The following is a 20,011-nucleotide window of genomic DNA, read 5'->3' as shown; positions in this document are numbered from 1 at the left end:
CTGGCCGAATGATGGGTTGGCCAACCATGGAGATGGGCGGGCTGACGAGTTAAAGTATGGAGAAGCTGACAGAAGTGTGTTGATGGGCAGGTTGGCTGGGCACATGTGCGATGGCATGCGAAGTGTATACATATGTGACGAGTTGTGGAGGAGAAGATTCATTCCAACACAATGCATTCAACAAGAAGGAGCTCGCATACTTGGACAAGTTTGGAGGTTGGACAGTTCTACAGTAGAGCATACGGATGAGCTTGCATGACGGGCAGAGTGTGTGGAGGTAACCAGGCAGCATGCATGAAGGCAGGCTGGGTGACCCATGGAGGGCGTTTGCTGAACGGCGTGTGCAGCGCTCGGGCAGGTGTGCACGACGGGTAGGTTGGGCGACCTGAATAGGGCATTAGGTGCACAACTCGTGCAGCGTGGCTGAACGTGCGGACAGGCGACCCGAGTAGGGCACACCGTGCACGATGAAACGGTGATCGTGTGGATGGGCGACCTAGGTAGGGTGCGACGTGCACGATGAAATGGAGAAGTATTGAAACAAAAGTTGAAGTGTTGGTTTGGTGGAATGGAGGTGTGACTCGTGCAGAGGGCGCTCGGGTGAGGCAACACGGTTACGATGAGGCGCACCCAAGTTGGGCAAACAACACAAACGTGCGATGAGGTGAACAAAGTGTTGGGCAAGTCATGCGACGACCATTTTGAGGTGCTGACGAGCTGGGCAACTGAGTTTGCCGAAGTTGTGAAAAATTAGCTAAGTGTAAATTTGGGGTTTCCCCCAAGATTTAGCTTATGTTGTAAAAATTGAAGATTATACATATATAGATTCGGGCATATTCATATTGCAGGGAGTTTCCCCTCCCTTTATACTGTTCTGCATTTACATGTGTTAATGCTCTTTTGATGAATGTTCATGGTTTTCATCTGTATAAAGGATAAAGATAATACTTGGTAATGAAAATAAAACTAAGTACGAATGTTAGGCGTAGTCTACGATCATAAGTATTGGTGAAAAGAAAGTGGTCGGTAGTGCCACACCTCGCTATAGTGCGGTTGGAAGAGTACCACTAGTGTAGGGGTGTGACAGGTGGTATTAAAGTTGGTCAACTGAATGAAGGAGCTAATTCCACAAGCCCAAAGACTTGGCAGGAAGTTCAAGTTTTGCAAGTGACAGGTGGTATATCAGGGTGATTCATGTGAATGGTAGAAGAAGTGTAATACTTCGTGATAGGTTTAGCATAGGTGAAGCATTGTGCTTGGGCCAAGCTGAATGACAAGATATGGCAGGTTTGGAAGAATGCGAACGGAATATCTTGTTGACCTTATACAGGTTGAAGTGGATGAAAGAGGAGAACCCATGCATTCGAGATAAACTTGAAGTCTTGGAAAGGAATGTTGAATATGAACTTCTTCAACTTGGTTGGACAATGGAGCAGGATGAAGTTGCAGATTGTGCTGACAAAGAAGAGGAAGCCATGATGATTGAGGATGTTGCAGATATGACAATGATGGAGGATGAACTTGAGATTGATCAAGTTGGACCAGGATCGTGCAGTTTACAGACATGGGTGGATGAGGATACTCACATGGAGGAGCCTCATGATGATGTAAGTATTATTGATACTTGTGTTTCAGTTGAGCATTTGGTAGATGAACCGTATGCTGGGAAGGGAAAAATTAGTTTGCCGATGCAAGGGAGCATCTTACCATGGATGTCTACAATGAGACCTTGTATGGAGAAGCAAGGACCATCAACTGTTGTAGGACTTGTTGGGGTTGTTTGTGACCTTATGGTAGAAGGTACAAGGGCCCGTGACAAGGGAGGAACATGATGATCATTGCAAAGGAATGGGTCATGCTTTAGCCACATGGAGGGATTGGCTAAGTGCCCGGCATGACTCATGGACAGATTGGAGGAGGGCACACACTTGAGTATAGTGATACTTGGGTGGACTTCTCATGGCTGAGACCAAGAGATAGTCTTGGTGGAACCTTCAGTGGGGGAGCCATGGTGGAAGAGACTCATGTGATGATGATATGGTTGGGTGACCGAGTTCACTAGACCGAGATTTGCAGACTTGGATGAGGATGACCGATTGTTGTGATGGGTCTACTTGGTTGGAAAACATGGTAAACTTAGTCATGGACATTAAGTTGGAGACATGGAGCTTGGCAGTCTTATGTAGGGACATTATGCAGGAGCACTTGTAGAGGTGTCACTTATGGGCATCCAATGAAGAGTGCCAAGGTAGGGATGTTTTGCAGGTGGATTTGCTGGTGTGACATGGATACTTATTACTTATGAGCCGATGGAGAGGTTGTGCACTCTTGTACAACAAGGCCATGGACTTGGATGGATTTGTGAGCAAACTATGGAGCATTCCTACTACATGGAGAGCTTAGGCATCTTGCAAAGACCTTTGGGCCAAGACATGTATGCTTGCTGAGATGTTGGTTGGATATGACTCATGGAGCTCATGATGACACGAGGGTGTGACTTAAAAGAGTGACTTGATGTGGAGGATCGATATGGGACACTTTGGAGTGATGGAGTTACAAAGATGATGATGCCTTGGTGGCAACATGTGGGCATGTGTCACGCCCCTACACTGGCGGTATTATTCCAACCGCACTATAGCGAGGTGCGACACTACCAACCATTTTCTTTTCACCAATACTTACGATTGTAGACTATGCCTAACATTCCATACTTAGTTTATTTTTCATTACCAAGTATTATCTTTGTCCTTTATACAGTGAAAGCCCATAACATTCACATAAACAACATTATACAAGAGAAATGCACAACAGTATAAAGGGAGGGGCAACTCCCTGCAATATGAGTCTGCCCAAATCAATATATATAATCTTCTTTTATAAGTACAAGTTAAATCTTGGGAAACCCCAAATTTACACTTAGCCAATTTTCCAACTTCGACAAACTTGGTTGCCCAGCTCGTCAGTGCCTCCACATGGTCACCGCACGACTCACGAACCCTTTGTTCACCTCATCGCATGATCGTGTTGTTTGCCCAACTTGGGCGTGCCTCCTCGTAACCAAGTCGCCACACATGGGCCCCTCTGCACAAGTCACACCTCTGTTCACAACTCCAACACTTCACCATTTCCACCATTTCATCCTGTGTGGTGTGCCCTCACCCGGCCGCCCATCCACACATCCACCCGTTCACCCAAACTCGTTCACCCGAACAACTTCACCCAAGTCGCCACACGACTTCACTCGGGTCACCACACGACTTCACTCGGGTCACCACACGACTTCGCCCAGTTCGCCCGAACAACGTCACCCGAGTCACCACACAACTTCACCCGGCTCGCCCGAACGACTTCACTCGGGTTTCCCAATGACCTCACCTGCCTCACCCGAACGACTTCACCTGGGTCGCCTGACGACCTCACTTGGTTCGCCCGAACGACCTCACCCGGTTCGCCCGAACGACCTCACCCGAGTTTCCTGCCCGACGAACTTGCCCGAGTTTTGTCTAAACGACCTCACCCGAGTTCTATGTGAATGACCTCGCCCAAGTTATGCCCGAACAACCTCGCTCGAGTTCTGCCTGATGAACTCACCCGAGTTTTATGCACAATTTTTTCGCCCAAGTTTTCTGCACAAGTTTTTCACCCGAGTTTCTCACCCAAGTTTTTCACCCGAATTTTCTACACGAGTTTTTCACTTGAGTTCCGCCCGTCATGCGGGCTCATCCACACACTGCAGAACTCCTTTGATTGAATTCGTGTTGGCCAAATGATGGTCGTTTGCCTCTAAACGCCCTCCAATATATACGGGCAAGTGACGGGTTATGTCACCCGGCTGACCCATGCCCAATGCCCAAGCTGACTCATTTACAATGTGTTGTCTCGCAGAGGAGGACGGTCGGCCTGCCCAACTCATGGGACCACCCCCTCAACTCGCCCAACACCTTATAAACTCGTCCGAGGTTCATTTACATCACATTTCGCACAATTCCTTCGCATGGTGGAGTCGCCCTGCTCGTCGCACGGAACACAGGTCCTTACATCCTCCCCCACTTGAAGTCATTGTCATCTTAGACAATATCTCATCCCGACAACCACCGGTCACCAAGATATCCATACCAAGGCATATACTACATCGGTATGTCATATATCAGAAGATCATCTCAATCCATGATCATCAATCATCCTGTCACAATCTCCACATGTTTCTCCTCATCATGGAAGGCTGGCCCCTCCATCTCAAGCTATATGCTTCCTACAACATATTGTGTCGACCTCATCATGTATCTTCATCATGTGAACTACTGCCATGATACTCCAACATAATGCTAGCACATCTCTGTACACTGTCAACCCCCATGTTTGAACTAGTCGGGTGATTAGTCCAACTGTCACGCTCAAACCATGAGAATGCACATCCTCATGCCACCATCAGTTGTTTCTCAAAACATCTCGTCACATCCTCAACTCGATCAAGAATCCATCTCCATATAAGTGTAAGCCATTCTCAGGTCCATGAAGTAGTATCCATCCCATCTGCAACATGCTTTCCATGATGTTTTCTATCCAACATCATCATCCATCTGCAAAACATCCATCTCCTCAAGGTGAAGAGATCCTCTCATCAAAGTCCGACTCTCGATGTGTCACATCCAGGTCCATGAAGAAACCTCCGTCATATCTGTATGTGCCATCCCTCAAGTCAAATATACACCTGTCTCATCTATCCATGTGTTGCCCATGATCATAGATCAATCAGCTCCCATGTGTCAAAAGGTGGTTAAGTCTCGGCTCAACCCATGCCCAAGTGTAGCCACCAAGGCATCATCATCATTGTAACTCCATCACTCCAAAGTGTCTCATATCGATCCTCCATATCAAGTCACTCTTTAAAGCCACACCCATACATGTACTTGAAAGTATGCATCCCATTCTGCATCAAAGTCCCTGACCTCAGCTCCTCAATGCATCAGATCCTCCAAGTCCACCATATATGAAGTCTCCAAAAGTCACAACCTCATGTCATCATGAGCTCCATGAGTCATCTCCAACCAACACTCTAGCAAGCATACAAGTCTCGGCCCAAAGGTCTCTGCAAGATGCCTTAGCTCTCCATGTAGTAGGAATGCTCCATAGTCTGCTCACAACTCCATCCAAGTCCATGGCCTTGTTGTATAAGAGTGCACAACCTCTCCATTGGCTCATAAACAAAATATCTCCATGTCACACCAGCAAATCCACCTGCACAACATCCCTGCCTTGGCACTCCTCATTGGATGCCCATAAGTGACACCTCTACAAGTGCTCTTGCACAATGTCCCTGCATAAGACTGCCATGCTGCATGTCTCCAACCTGATGTCCATGACTAAGTTTCCCGTGTAGTCCAACCAAGTAGACCCATCACAACAATCGGTCATCCCCATCCAAGTTTGCAATCTTTGGTTTAGTGAACTTGGTCACCCAACCATATCATCATCACATGAGTCTCTCCATCATGGCTCCCCCACTAAAGGTTCCACTAAGACTTTCTCCCGGTCTCGGCCATGAGAAGTCCACCCAAGTATCATCATACCTCAAGTGTGTGCCCTCCTCCTATCTATCCATGAGTCATGCCGGGCACTTAGCCAATTCTCCATGTGGCTAAAGCATGACCCAACCCTCCGCAATGATCATCATGTTCCTTCCTTGTCACATCCTTTGTACCTTCTACCATAAGGTCACAAACAATCCCAACAAGTCCTGCAACAATCAACAATCCTTGCTCCTCCATACAAGGTCTCATCATAGACATCCATGGTAAGATGTTCCCTTGCATCAGCAAACTAACTTTTCCCTTCCCTGCATATGTTCTATCTACCAAATGCTCAAATGAAAAACAAGTATCAATAGTACTTACTTCATCATCATGAGGCTCCTCCATGTGAGTATCCTCATCCATCCATGTTTGCAAAATGCACGAACGTGGTCCAACTTGATCAATCTCAAGTTCATCCTCCATATTTGTCACATATGCAACATCCTCAATCATCACAGCTTCCTCTTCCTCGTCAGCACAATCTGCAACTTCATCCTGCTCCATTGTCCAACCAAGTTGAAGAAGTCTGTCTTCAACATTCTTCTCCAAGAATTCAAGTTCCTTTCGAATCCAGGGATTCTCTTATTTCAACCGGTTCAACCTGTATAAGGTAAGCAAGAGCTTCCCTTCGCATTCTTCCAAACCTTCCATGCCTTGTCATTCAGCTTGGCCCAAGCACTAAGCTTCACCTCTGCTAAACCTATTTCACCGTTCACCTGAATCACCCTGATAGTCCACCTATCACCTGCAAAACTTGAACTCCCTTTCAAGTCTTCGGTCTTTGTAGAATTAGCTCCTTGATTCAGTTCACCAAGTTTCCTGCAAAACTTGGACCAGCTCCAATACCACCTATCAGGCCCCTACACTGGCGGTATTCTTCCAACTGCACTATAGCGAGGTGCGGCACTACCAACCGTTTTCTGTTCACCAATACTTACGATTGTAGACTACGCCTAACATTCCATACTTAGTTTATTTTTCATTTACCAAGTATTATCTTTGTCCTTTATACAATGAAAGCCCATAACATTCACATAAATAGCATTATACAAGAGAAATGCACAACAGTATAAAGGGAGGAGCAACTCCTTGCAATATCAGTCTGCCCGAATCAATATATATAATATCTTTTTTTATAAGTACAAGTTAAATCTTGGGAAACCCCAAATTTACACTTATTCAATTTTCCAACTTCGGGAAACTTGGTTGCCTAGCTCATCGGCACCTCCACACGGTCGCCGCACGACTCACCAACCGTTCGTTCACCTCGTCGCATGATCGTGTTGTTTTCCCAACTTGGGCACACCTCATCGTAACCAATTCGCCACACATGGGCGCCTCTGCATGAGTCACACCTCCGTTCACAACTCAAACACTTCACCGTTTCCACCATTTCGTCGTGCATGATGCACCCTCACTCGGCCGCCCATCCACACATCCACCCGTTCACCCAAACTCGTTCACCCGAACAACTTCACCCGAGTCGCCACATGACTTCACCCAGGTCGCCACACGACTTCGCCCGGTTTGCTCGAACGACCTCACTCGGGTCACCACACGACTTGTCGGCTCGCCTGAATGACTTCACCCGGGTCGCCCAACGACCTCACCCAGCTCACCCGAACGACTTCACCCGAGTCGCTCAACGACCTCACCTGGCTCGCTCGAATGACCACACCCGGTTCGCCCGAACAACCTCACTCGAGTTTCCTGCCTGACGACCTTGCCCGAGTTCTGCTTGAATGACCTCACCTGAGTTCTGCCTGAACGACCTCGCCCAAGTTCTGCCTGAACGACCTCGCCCGAGTTCTGCCTGACGACCTTGCCTGAGTTTTCTGCACGAGTTTTTTGCTCGAGTTTTTTGCCCGAGTTTTCTACAAGAGGTTTTCGCCCGAGTTTCTCACCCGAGTTTTTCACCCGACTTTTCTGCACAAGTTTTTCACTCGAGTTCCTCCCATCGTGCAGGCTCATCCACGCACTACAGAACTCCTTGATCCAACTCGTGTTGGCCGAATGATGGTCGTTTGCCTCTAAACGCCCTCCAATATATACGGGCGGGTGGCGGGTTATGTCACTCGGCCAACCCACGCCCAATGCCCAAGCCGACTCATTCACAATGTGCTGTCTCGCCCAGGAGGAGGGTTGGCCCGCCCAACTCGTGGGACCACCCCCTCAACTCGCCCAACACCTTATAAACTCATCCAAGCTTCATTTACTTTGCATTTCGCACAAGTCCTTCACACGGTGGAGTCGCCCTGCTTGTCGCACAGACCGCAGGTCCTTACAGCATGGGTTGAGCCGAGACTTAACCACTTTGACACATGGGAGATGAGACAGGTGTATGCTTATTTCTATGGCAGACTTGAGGGATGGCACATTGCAGATACGATGGAGATTTCTTCATGAACCTGGATGTGGCACATCGAGAGTCAGGTTTGATGAGAGGATCTCTTCATATTGAGGAGATGGATATTTTGTAGATGGATGATGATGTTGGGATAGATGCGGCTGATTTCATGCAGCACAGTGGTACCAAACATCATGGGCATCATGTTGCAGACGAGATGGAGACTACTTCATGGACCTTGGCAAGGCTTACTTATATGGAGATGGATTCTTGATCAAGTTGATGACGTGACAAGATGTTCTGAGAAATGACTAATCATGGCATGAGGATGTGCATTCTCATGGTTTGGGCGTGACGGTTGGATTAGCTACCCAACTAGTTCAAGTCATGGGGGCTATAGCGTGTGCAGAGATGTGTTAGCATTATGTTGGAGTATCATGGTAGTAGTTCACACGATGACGATACATGATGAGGTCAACACGATATGTTGCAGTGGGCATGTAGCTCAAGATGGAAGGGCTAGCATTACATGATGGAAGCAGCATGTAGAGATTGCGACGAAGTGGTTGATGACCATGGATTGAGATGATTTTCTGATGTATGACATACCGATGGAGTATATGCCTTGGTATGGATATCTTGGTGACAGATGGTTGCCAGGATGAGAGATTGTCAAGGACGACAATGATTTCAAGTGGGGGAGAATGTGAGGACCACGAGCTGCAGGGCAGCCTGTGGTGCGAACGGGTGAGCTACGGCCACAGTGGAGTCACGTGAAGTGAAGAAATGATTGTGCGATGAGTTTTGAGCGTGGAGATATATATATCGGGTAGGCAGTCCTGGGTGCCCCGCACGATGGGTGGGCCGACGGGTGGACTGGCTGAACGATGGGGTAGCCAACCATGGAGATGGGCGGGATGACAAGTTAAAGTATGGAGAAGCCGACAGAAGTGTGTTGATGGGCAAGTCGACTGGGCACATGTGCGATGGCATGCGAAGTGTATACATATGCGACAAGTTGTGAAGGAGAAGATTCATTACAACACAATGCATTCAACAAGAAGGAGCTCGGATACTTGGATGAGTTCAGAGGTTGGACAGTTTTGCGGTAGAGCGTGTGAATGAGCCCGCACGACAGGCGGAGAATGTGGAGGTAACCGAGCAGCATGCACAAAGGCAGGTCAGGTGACCCGCGAAGGGTGTCCACTGAACGGTGCATGCAGCGCTCGGGCAGGCGTCCACGACGGGTATGTCGGGCAACCCGAATAGGGCGTCGGGTGCACTACTCGTGCAGTGCGGCTGAACATGCGGACGGGCGACTCAGGTAGGGCGCGCCATGCACGACGAAACGGTGAACGTGTGGATGGGCAACCTGAGTAGGGCACGTCGTGCACGGTGAAACCAAGAATTATTGAAACAAAAGTTGAAGTGTTGGTTTGGTGGAACAGAGGTGTGACTCGTGCGGAGGGCGCCCGGGTGAGGCAACATGGTTACGACGAGGCACGCTCGAGTTGGGAAAATGACACAAACATGCGATGAGGTAAACAAAGTGTTGGGCGAGTTGTGTGGTGACTGTTCTGAGGTGTCGACGAGCTGGGCAATCGAGTTTGCTGAAGTTGTGAAAAAATGGCTACGTGTAAATTTGGGGTTTCACCCAAGATTTAGCTTATGTTGTAAAAATTGAAGATTATATATATATTGATTCGAGTAGATTCATATTGCAGGGAGTTGTCCCCATTTATACTATTGTGCATTTATATGTGTTAATGTTGTTTTGATGAATGTTCATGGTTTTCATCTGTATAAAGGATAAAGATAATACTTGGTAACGAAAATAAAACTAAGTGCAAATGTTAGGCGTAGTCTATGATCATAAGTATTGGTGAAAAGAAAGTGGTCGGTAGTGTCACACCTCACTATAGTGTGGTTGGAAGAGTACCACCAGTGTAGGGGTGTGACACCGGCAACCCAACGGCTCGTTGGGGTGGCGGGGTTATTTCAGGAATCAACCCACCCTCCGCCCCACCCTGATGGCCCAACGACTCACGAGGGTGGCGGGGTTATTCCGGGAATCAACCCGCCCTCCACCCTACCCCGGCGGCCCAACAGCCCTCGGGGGTGGTCAAGTTATTTCGAGAATCATCCCGTCCTCTACCCCACCCCGACGACCCAATGACCCATGGGGGTGGTGGGGTGATTCTGGGAATCACCTCGCCCTCCGCCCCACCGCTGCGGCCCAATGGCCCGTGGGGGTGGTGGGATGATTTCGGGAATCACCAAATCATCCTGCCCTCCGCCCCACTGCGGCAGCCCAATGAACCACGGGGGCAATAGGGTGATTTCGGTAATCACCCTGTCCTCTGCCCCACCTCGGTTGCCCAATGGCTCGTGGGGGTGGCGGGGTGATTCCCAGAATCACCCCGCCCTCCGCCCCACCTCAGTGGCCCAACGGCTCATGGGGTGGCCGGGTGATTCCAAGAATCACCCCGCCCTTTGCACCACCTCGGCTGTCACACCCCTACACTAGCAGTACTCTTCCAACTGTACTATAGCGGGGTGCGGCACTACCAACCATTTTCTTTTCACCAATACTTACGATTGTAGACTACGCCTAACATTCCATACTTAGTTTATTTTTCATTACCAAGTATTATCTTTGTCCTTTATACAATGAAAGCCCATAACATTCACATAAACAACATTATACAAGAGAAATGCATAACAGTATAAAGGGAGGGGAAACTCCCTGCAATATGAGTATGCCCGAATCAATATATATAATCTTCTTTTATAAGTACAAGTTAAATCTTGGGAAACCCCAAATTTACACTTAGCCAAATTTCCAACTTCGGCAAACTCGGTTGCCTAGCTTGTCAGTGCCTCCGCACGGTTTCCGCATGACTCACCAACCCTTCATTCACCTCGTCACACGATCGTGTTGTTTTCCCAACTTGGGCGCACCTTGTCGTAACCAAGTCACCACACATGGGTGCCTCCACACGAGTCACACCTTCATTCACAACCTCAACACTTCACCATTTCCACCATTTCATCGTGTATGGCACGCCCTACCCAAGTCGCCCGTCCACATGATTCTTCGTTTCGGCGTGCACGACACGCCCTCACCCGACCGCCTGTTCGCACATCCACCCATTCACCCAAACTCGTTCACTTGAACAACTTCACCCGAGTCGCCACACGACTTCACTCGGGTCGCCACACGACTTCACTCAGTTTGCCCAAAATGACCTCACCTGGGTCACCACACGACTTCACTCGGCTTGCTCGAACTACTTCACCTAGGTCGCTCGACGACCTCACCCGGCTTGCCTGAACGACCGCACCCAGTTCACCCGAACGACCTTGCCCGAGTTTCCTTCCTGACAACCTCACCCGAGTTCTACCTGAATGACCTCACCCGAGTTCTGCCTAAACGACCTTGCCCGAGTCTTGCCTGAACGACCTCGCCCGAGTTCTGCCCGCAACCTCACCTGAGTTTTCTGCACGCGTTTTTCGCCCGAGTTTTCTGCATGATTTTTTTGCCTGAGTTTCTCACCCGAGTTTTTCACCCGACTTTTCTGCACGAGTTTTCCACCCGAGTTCCGCCCGTCATGCAGGCTCATCCACGCACCGCAGAACTCCTTGTTCGAACTCGTGTTGATCAAATGATGGTCATTTCCCTCCAAACGCCCTCCAATATATATGGGTGGGTGGCAGGTTATGTCACTCGGCTGACCCACACCAAAGGCCCAACCGACTCATTCATAATGCGAACTCTCGCCCATGAGGTGGGTCAGCCTGCCCAAATCATGGGACCGCCCCCTCATCTCTCGCCCAATTCCTTATAAACTCCTCTAAGGTTCATTTCGTTTCACATTTCGCATGTCCTTCGGATGGCTGAGTCGCCCTGCCCGTCGCACGGACCATAGGTCCATACAGCCAGGGTGGGGTGGAGGACGGGGTGATTCCCAGAATCACCCCACCACCCTCACGGGCCGTTGGGCCACCGGGGTGGGGCAGAGAGTAGGGTGATTCCTGGAATCACCGCGCCACCCCCGAATGCCGCTGGTGTGGGGCTGAGGGTGGGGTGATTCCCAGAATCACCCCGCCACTACCACAGGTCATTCAGCCACTGAGATGGGGAGGAGGGCGAGGTGATTCACAGAATCACCCCACCACCCCTCTGAGCCATTGGGCCACCAGGGTGGGGCAAAGGGCGGGGTGATTACAGGAATCACCCCACCACCCCCGCAAGCAGTTGGGCTCCTAGGGTGGGGTGAAGGGCAGGGTGATTCACGGAATCACCCTGCCACCCCCGCAGGTCGCTGGGCCACCAGGGTGGGAAGGATGGCGAGGTGATTCTCAGAATCACCCTGCCACCCCGACGGGCTGTTGAGCTGTCAGGGTAGGGTGGAGGGCGAGGTGATTCCTAGAATCACCCCGCCACCCCTATGGGCCATTGGGCTACCGAGGTGGGGCAGAGGGAGGGGTGATTCCCAGAATCACCTCGCTACCCCCATAGTCCATTGGGCCGCTGGTGTGGGGCAGAGGGCAAGGTGATTCCCGGAATCACCCTGCCACCCCTGTGGGCTATTGAGCTGCTAGGGTGGGTAGCCTCAGCCCCACCACGACGGCCCAATGGCCCAAAGATGTGGTGGGGTAGTTCTGCGAATCACCTCGCCACCCTCAGCCTCTGCCCCACCTCGGTGGCCCAACGGCTTGCGAGTGTGGCAGGGTGATTCCCAGAATCTCCCCACCACCCCCATGTGCAATTGAGTCACTAGGGTGGGGCGAAGGCTATAGGTAGCCCTCCGCCCAACCCCGGCGGCACAACGGCCCGCGGGGGTGGTGGGGTGATTCTCGGAATTGCCCTGCCATGCCCACGGGCCATTGGTCCACCGAGGTGGGGTGGAGTTTGTCTGTAGCCCTCTACCCGACCTTACCAGCCCAATGGCCCATGGGAGTGGCAGGGTGATTCCCGAAATCGCCTCGCCACACATGCAGGCCGTTGGGCCACTGAGGTGGGGTGGAGGCTGTCCGTAGCTCTTCCCCCCACCCTAATATCCCAACGACCCATGGGGGTGGTGGGGTGATTCCCAGAATCACTTGGCCACCCATGCGGGCTATTGGGTCGGTGGGGTGGGGTGAAGGGAATCACCCCGCCACCACCGCGGGTCATTGGGCCACTGAGGTGGGGAAGAGGGCAAGGTGATTCCTAGAATCACCTCGCGATTGTTGCGGGCTATTGGGCCACCAATGTAAGGACCACAAGCTACAGGTGGAAATGTGTGAGGTGCGACGAGTTGAAGAGCTGCGGAACAGTGGGAAAAATGCGAGCAAGTGTGGAGCTTTTGGTTATATGGACCGTGGGCGATCTTGGCGGGCCGACGAGTTGATGAACCAAACGATGAACACACACGATGGTTGGGTCAGCCAATGGGCGGGATGACCCGTTTAGAAGTTAAAATGGTGAAGTTTTGAGGTTGGCCAACAAGAGGACGTGTTGGTTCATGAAGTTGGGTGAGCCATATATATGGAGAGGTTTGGCGTGGAGCTAAGCCATCATTTTTTCAAGCAAAAAACACACAGTCAAGGTGAAAGGTGAAGTGCGTGGGTTTGAAAACTGAAATGGGCAAAGGTGCAGGCAAAAAAGTGTAGGGCTAAAGCACCCAAGCTGAAACAAGTTGTTCGAAGGCGTTCGTGCAGGAGGTCATTCGAAGGCATTCGTTTAGAAAGTCGTTCGAGGGAGTTCATGCAGGAGGTCATTCGAAGGCATTCAGAAAGTCATTCGAAGGCGTTCGGGTAGGATCATTTGAGGTCGTTCGAGGGTGTTCATGAAGAGTCATTCGAGGGCATTTGGGAAAGGTCGTTCGAGGTTGTTCGAGGGCGTTCGTGTAGGGTCATTCGAGGGCGTTCAGGCAGGGTCATTCGAGGTTGTTTAAGGGTGCAGCAGGGCATCCGTTCAAATAGTCATTCAGGAAGTCGTTCGAGGACATGGCAGGGCGTCTGCCCAAACGACACGAGTTGGTGAATAGCAGTTTGGGTGAATTCTTGAATAGGTGCACGTTGAATGACTCGTCGGTGGAGACTTGGCGAGTTAAGCATTTGGTGGAGAGCGCCCGCCGGTGGACGAGTTGGACGAGTTGAACGAAACGAGTTCGGGTGAACGTGCGGAGGCAAACAAGGAGTTGGGCAGAGTTGTTCGGGTGACCGTGTGGGCGTGCCGACGAGCTGGCTGAAACACGTTGTGCTAGTGAATGTAAAAATATTCCAAGTGTAAATCTGGGGTTTCCTCAGGATTGTAACTTATACATATATTATTATTCCAGGCAGACTCATTATAGGGAGTTGCCCCTCCCAGTTATACTATTGTGTATTTCATGTTAATGTTGATTCATGGTGTAATGAAGTTAATATGATGAATGGTATAATGAAATATATGCTTAGATATTGAAAATAAACCAAGTATAGAAAGTAGGCGTAGTCCACGATCGCAAGTGTTGGTGAAAAGAAAGTGGTTGGTGGTGCTACACCTCCTATAGTGTGGTTGGAAGAGTACCGCCAGTGTAGGGGCGTGACAGGTGGTATCAGAGCTGGTAAACTAAATCAAGGAGATGATTCTAGAAGAAGGCCGAAGACTTGGTAGGGAGTTCAAGTTTTGCAGGTGATAGGTGGTATCAAAATTGATGAACGACGGGAAGCTTAATACTTGACATTCGTGACAGGTGATTCAGGTTTGCAAGGGGAAGTGTAATGCTTCGTGACAAGTTTAGTAGGGGTGAAGCTTTGTGCTTGGGCCAAGCTGAATGAAAAGACATGGCAGGTTTGGAAGAATGTGAAGGGAAGCTCTTGCTAACCTTATACAGGTTGAAGTAGATGAAAAATGAGAACCCATGAAGTTCTTCGACTTGGTTGGGAAATGGAGCAGGTTGTAGCTGCAGATTGCGATGACAAAGAAGAGGAAGCCATGATGTTTGAGGATGTTGTAGATATGACAATGATGGAACCAACAGCTCACGGGGTGGCGGGGTCATTCCAAGAATCACCCCGCCCTTCACACCACCCCAGCTGTCACGCCCCTACACTAGCAGTACTCTTCCAACCGCACTATAGCGGGGTGCGACACTACCAACCGTTTTCTTTTCACCAATACTTATGATTGTAGACTACGCCTAACATTCCATACTTAGTTTATTTTTCATTACCAAGTATTATCTTTGTCCTTTATACAGTGAAAGCCCATAACATTCACATAAATAGCATTATGCAATAGAAATGGACAACAGTATAAAGGGAGGGGCAACTCCCTGCAATATGAGTCTGCCCAAATCAATATATATAATCTTCTTTTATAAGTACAAGGTAAATCTTGGGAAACCCCAAATTTACACTTAGCCAAATTTCCAACTTTGGCAAACTTGGTTGCCCAGCTCGTCGACGCCTCTGCACGGTCACCACACAACTCACCAACCCTTCGTTCACCTCGTCGCATGATCGTGTTGTTTGCCCAACTTGGGCATGCCTCATCATAACCAAGTCGCCACACACGGGCACCTCCACACGAGTCACACCTTCGTTCACAACCTAAACACTTCACCATTTCCACCGTTTTGTCATGCACGGCGCGCCCTACCCAAGTTGCCCTTCCGCATGATTCTTCATTTCGGCATGCACAGTGCGCCCTCACCCGGCTGCCCGTCCGCACGTCCACCTGTTCACCCAAACTCGTTCACTTGAACAATTTCACCCAAGTCGCCACACGACTTCACCTGGGTCGCCACACGACTTCACCCGGTTCGCCCGAACGACCTCACCTAGGTCACCACATGACTTCAGCCGGTTCACCCGAACGACTTCACTCCGGTCGCCTGACGACCTCACTCGGCTCACCTGAACGACCTCACCTGGTTCACCCGAACCACCTTGCCTGAGTCCTACCTGAACGACCTTGCCCGAGTCCTGCCTAAACGACCTCACCCGAGTCCTGCCTGAACAACCTCGCCCGAGTCCTGCCTGAACGACCTCGCTCGAGTTTTGCCTGCGACCTCGCCCGAGTTTTCTGCACAAGTTTCCTGCACGAGTTTTTCACCCAAGTTTTCTGCATGAGCTTTTCGCCCGAGTTTCTCACCCGACTTTTCTGCATGAGTTTTTTGCCTGACTTTTCTCACCCGAGTTTTTTGAACATGTTTTCCACCCGAGTTTCGCCCGTTGTGCGGGCTCATCCACACACCGCAGAACTCCTTGTTCGAACTCGTGATGATTGAATGATGCCTTTGCCTCCACAAACGCACGCCAATATATATGGGCGGGTGGCGGGTTATGTCACCCAGCTGACCCACGCCCAACACCCAAGCCGACTCGTTTACAATGTGTTGTCTCGCCCGGGAGGAGGTTCGGCCTGCCCAACTCATGGGACCCCCCCTCAACTTGCCCAACACCTTATAAAGTCATCCAAGGTTCATTTCATTTCACATTTCACACGAGCTCCTCGCATGCACTTCACACGGTGGAGTTGCCCGGACCGTAGGTCCATGCACTGGCGGCCCAATGGCCCGCGGGGGTTAGTAGGGTGATTCCAGGAATCACCCAGCCCTCTGCCCCACATCAACAACCCAACATGTAAGGACCTGCGGTCCTGAGCATCACTGAAACGCGTGCGAAGGATGAAATGCGACTTGGTGTGCACATGGATAAATGAAATAGCAGAGCGACACTTGGGAATATTTTGAACAAAGTGTTGAATGAGCTTGTTTATACGATGGACAGCGTGGGTGTTCACTTAGTAAAGCCGACGGTTGAAGGATTACGTTTGGACCATTGGCCGATGGGCCAACCACATGGGAAGGTAATTGAAGGGCGTCAGTTTATGAGAAACAAGGGTCGGCCAAGTGGTGGCACGACACACACAAGCAGCGTATATATTGATGCGTTGTGGAGTCATTTGGACAATCAACGAACTTCGCTCATCATCCACAAAGGAGAAGTGCACAGGACTTGTGTAGCTGCAGCAATAGAAGGATAAGCACAAATTTCATGATGCACCCATTCTTGGACAAGGCCACATGAAGGTAGCACACTGTCTTGCTTTTGGGTGAGGGCACAGGTAGGAGTACCCGCCGGTTGATGAAGCCGTGCGAAGTTGGTGAACGGTGGAATGTTGTGAAGCTAGGTGCATGGTGGAATGTTGGTGAAGCTGGTTGTGCAAAAAGGATGTCTTGGTGACTTGGTGGAGTCACCCGCCCGTCGTGCACGAAAACAAGGTTCGGTTGTGAAGTGCGGAAGGCAGCTCGTGTGAGGGCGCGCCCGCCTGCCTTGGGCAAGGAAATCTTGGTTGTCACACGAAGGTGTGATGAAGTTGTAAATTTGGCTAAGTATGAAACTTGGTGTTTCCAAGTATACTTGTAAAGCTTTGTAACATTGAAAGATTGTATAATATATTGTATTCGGGCAGACTCATTGTTCAGGGAGTTGCCCCTCCCTTTATACTGTGCAATTGTGTTCTCGTTTATAATTGCTGATGATAATGAATGTGTATGGGTGTTCATTGGTATAAAGGAAACATTAATAATACTTGGTTGCGAAACACAAACTAAGTAGGATAAATGGTTAGGCGTAGTCCACGAACATAAGTATTGGTGAAAAGAAAGTGTTCGGTGGTGCTGCACCTCGCCAAGAGTGGTTGAAAGACTACCGTCGTCTCCGGCATCGTGAAAGTTGGTATCAGAGCTAGTCTGAAGACTTGGAGAAGTCTTGTAGGGAGCTGGTGAACGAAGAGCAAGGTTTGCTCGTGATGAAGTGACAGTGGAAATAAGTACTTGCACATGAAGGAAGTAGGTTTCACATACAAGTGGAACAAGAACTGGTTTGGGTTGCAGGAACTTGGTGAAGCTGGTGAATGTGGAGAAGGCTGAATGGCAAAGATGGTGGATGAACCTATGACAAGTGAGTCTAGCCATAATGTAGGTGAAGTCTTCCAGTACAAAGTGTTGGAACAGGTGAGTAGATGGAGTTCTGACTGGGTTTCGATGAAGGCTGGGAATATGAAGATTCAGGAAAGCTGGTCGAAGCTGAGGAAGGAACTTGAAGAACTCAAGTCCCAATACGGAAGTACGATGGATGGTGAACTCAGGGAACTTGACAAAGAGATCCAACAGAATGGACTTGATCTTCAAGAGTTCTTGGATGAAAGAGCCCAGTTGAGGGGGAAAAGTGCCATGGTGGAAACTGAAATCAAGCAACTTGAGGACGAGATAAAGAAGAAACTTCTTGATAAGAAGGTTGTTATAATTGAGCAGGGTGAGCTTGACTACATTAACAGGCTAGGGACTCACTACCGAGACAATCTAGAGGATGTTCGGAAGCTTAGTTCCATGGAAGTAGTCAATGGGCACTTGGTTGGTGCACTTAAGCAGGATGCGATGGAGGACATGCTTGAAGGAAGTCAAGCTGAGCCAGGATCAAATTGCTTAGAAGAGCCAAGCAAGGAAGTGAAGTACCTTAGGAGGAATGTCAAGTTGGAGCACAAGCCAATTGACACTTCTGAGGTCGAGTTTTTGAAGAAGGTTGCTGATGTGAGACACAAGATAAAGGCAACAGAGGGAGGTGATGCCTTGAAGCTGAGTTTTATGTAGGTGACCGTGAAAGGCAAGAGATTTGCAGCTTTGGTGGATATGGGGGATACTCATAGCTTCTTAAGCAGGAAAGCAACAAAGTATTTTGGGAATAAAGCAAAGATGGAGAGGGAATGGAGTGATTTCAAAGTAGTCAACTCTACCATGAAAGCTATTACTGGTGTAATGGAGAACACTCAGGTGAGAGTGGGATCGTGGTTTGGAAAGTTGGACTTGAGGAATGTGGACATGGATGTTCATTCTATGGTGCTGGGGCAAGATTTCATGAAGCTTGCACAAGCCATACCAATGGTGGACCGGGACATTCTCTTGATCATAGCTGGAGGAAGAACTATGATGGTTCCAATCAATAAAAGGAGTTGCTTGGGGTATAGACCGAGGATGAATTCTATGACTTTGTATCCCAAAGATCCGAATGTGAAGCATGAGGATGTGGAGCAAAGAGGACTTGAGAGTATGACTCAAACAACGAAGGAAGGGAAGCTGATTGAATTCGTTGCCAGAGTGAGGAAGAAGGAAGCAAGTGAGAGATCAATCTCACGAATCTTGGAGCACTTGACAGAGACATCTTCTACTGATGATCTTCACAATGGAGTTGCAAATGAAGGGAGTCTAAGTACTACTTCAAAAGCAGTGGTGGGAGAAGATTATGTAGGTAGAGATCCAGCTGGTATAGTGGATTTTTGCAGGTATGCTATGGGCATATATGACTTTCAGTTGACAAAGGACAAGCTAGGTGAGCTTGGATGCACATGTGAGGAGGTTGAGGCTGTGCATAGATATTTGAGGACACAACATCAATCTGATACATGGGTGGATGAGAGTCAGGGAGGAAACTTCCTAGCCCTCCTTTCTCTATAGACAACCTTGGGGATAGGTTGGTGCAGGGACCTTGATCAGAAGGGGCTGCACCAACTTAACAAGGGGTCTTGGGAGGAGGCTTCTTTATGACAGATTGTAGACTTGGATGCAAATGACTAGATGTTGGGATGGAGTCTACATGGGTTGGACATCATGGACAACTAGAGTCATGGACATCAGGTTGGAGACATGGAGCATGATAGTTATGCAGGGACATTATGCAAGAGCATGTATATAGGTGTCATGGACATTCTATGGGGAATGTCGAAGAAAAGGATGTTGTGCAGATGCTGTTGTGACATGGAGATGTATGAGCCAATGGAGAGGTTGTACACTCTTGTGCAACAAGGCCATGGGTTGAACTTGTTGCAGATGGGATGGAGATTCCATGAACATGAGCATGGGGATTGGATAGATTCTTGATGAGTCCGAGATGTAGCAGAGGTGTGTTGGAATTAGGACGAGGCAATGTTGGCACATGATGGAAGTGTGTTAGCATCTGACGAAAGACTACAGGATGAGGATGAGGCATGATGGAGATGGTAGTTCTACATATGTTGCAGGGATGTTTGCAATATGTGGAGGAGTTGATATCATGG

Source organism: Pinus tabuliformis, chromosome 4_2 (assembly GCF_031772625.1).
Source record: "Pinus tabuliformis cultivar Carrire ecotype Pingquan chromosome 4_2, CPIR1, whole genome shotgun sequence".
Classification (NCBI taxonomy): Eukaryota; Viridiplantae; Streptophyta; class Pinopsida; order Pinales; family Pinaceae; genus Pinus; species Pinus tabuliformis.
This window is presented reverse-complemented; position numbering follows the sequence as displayed.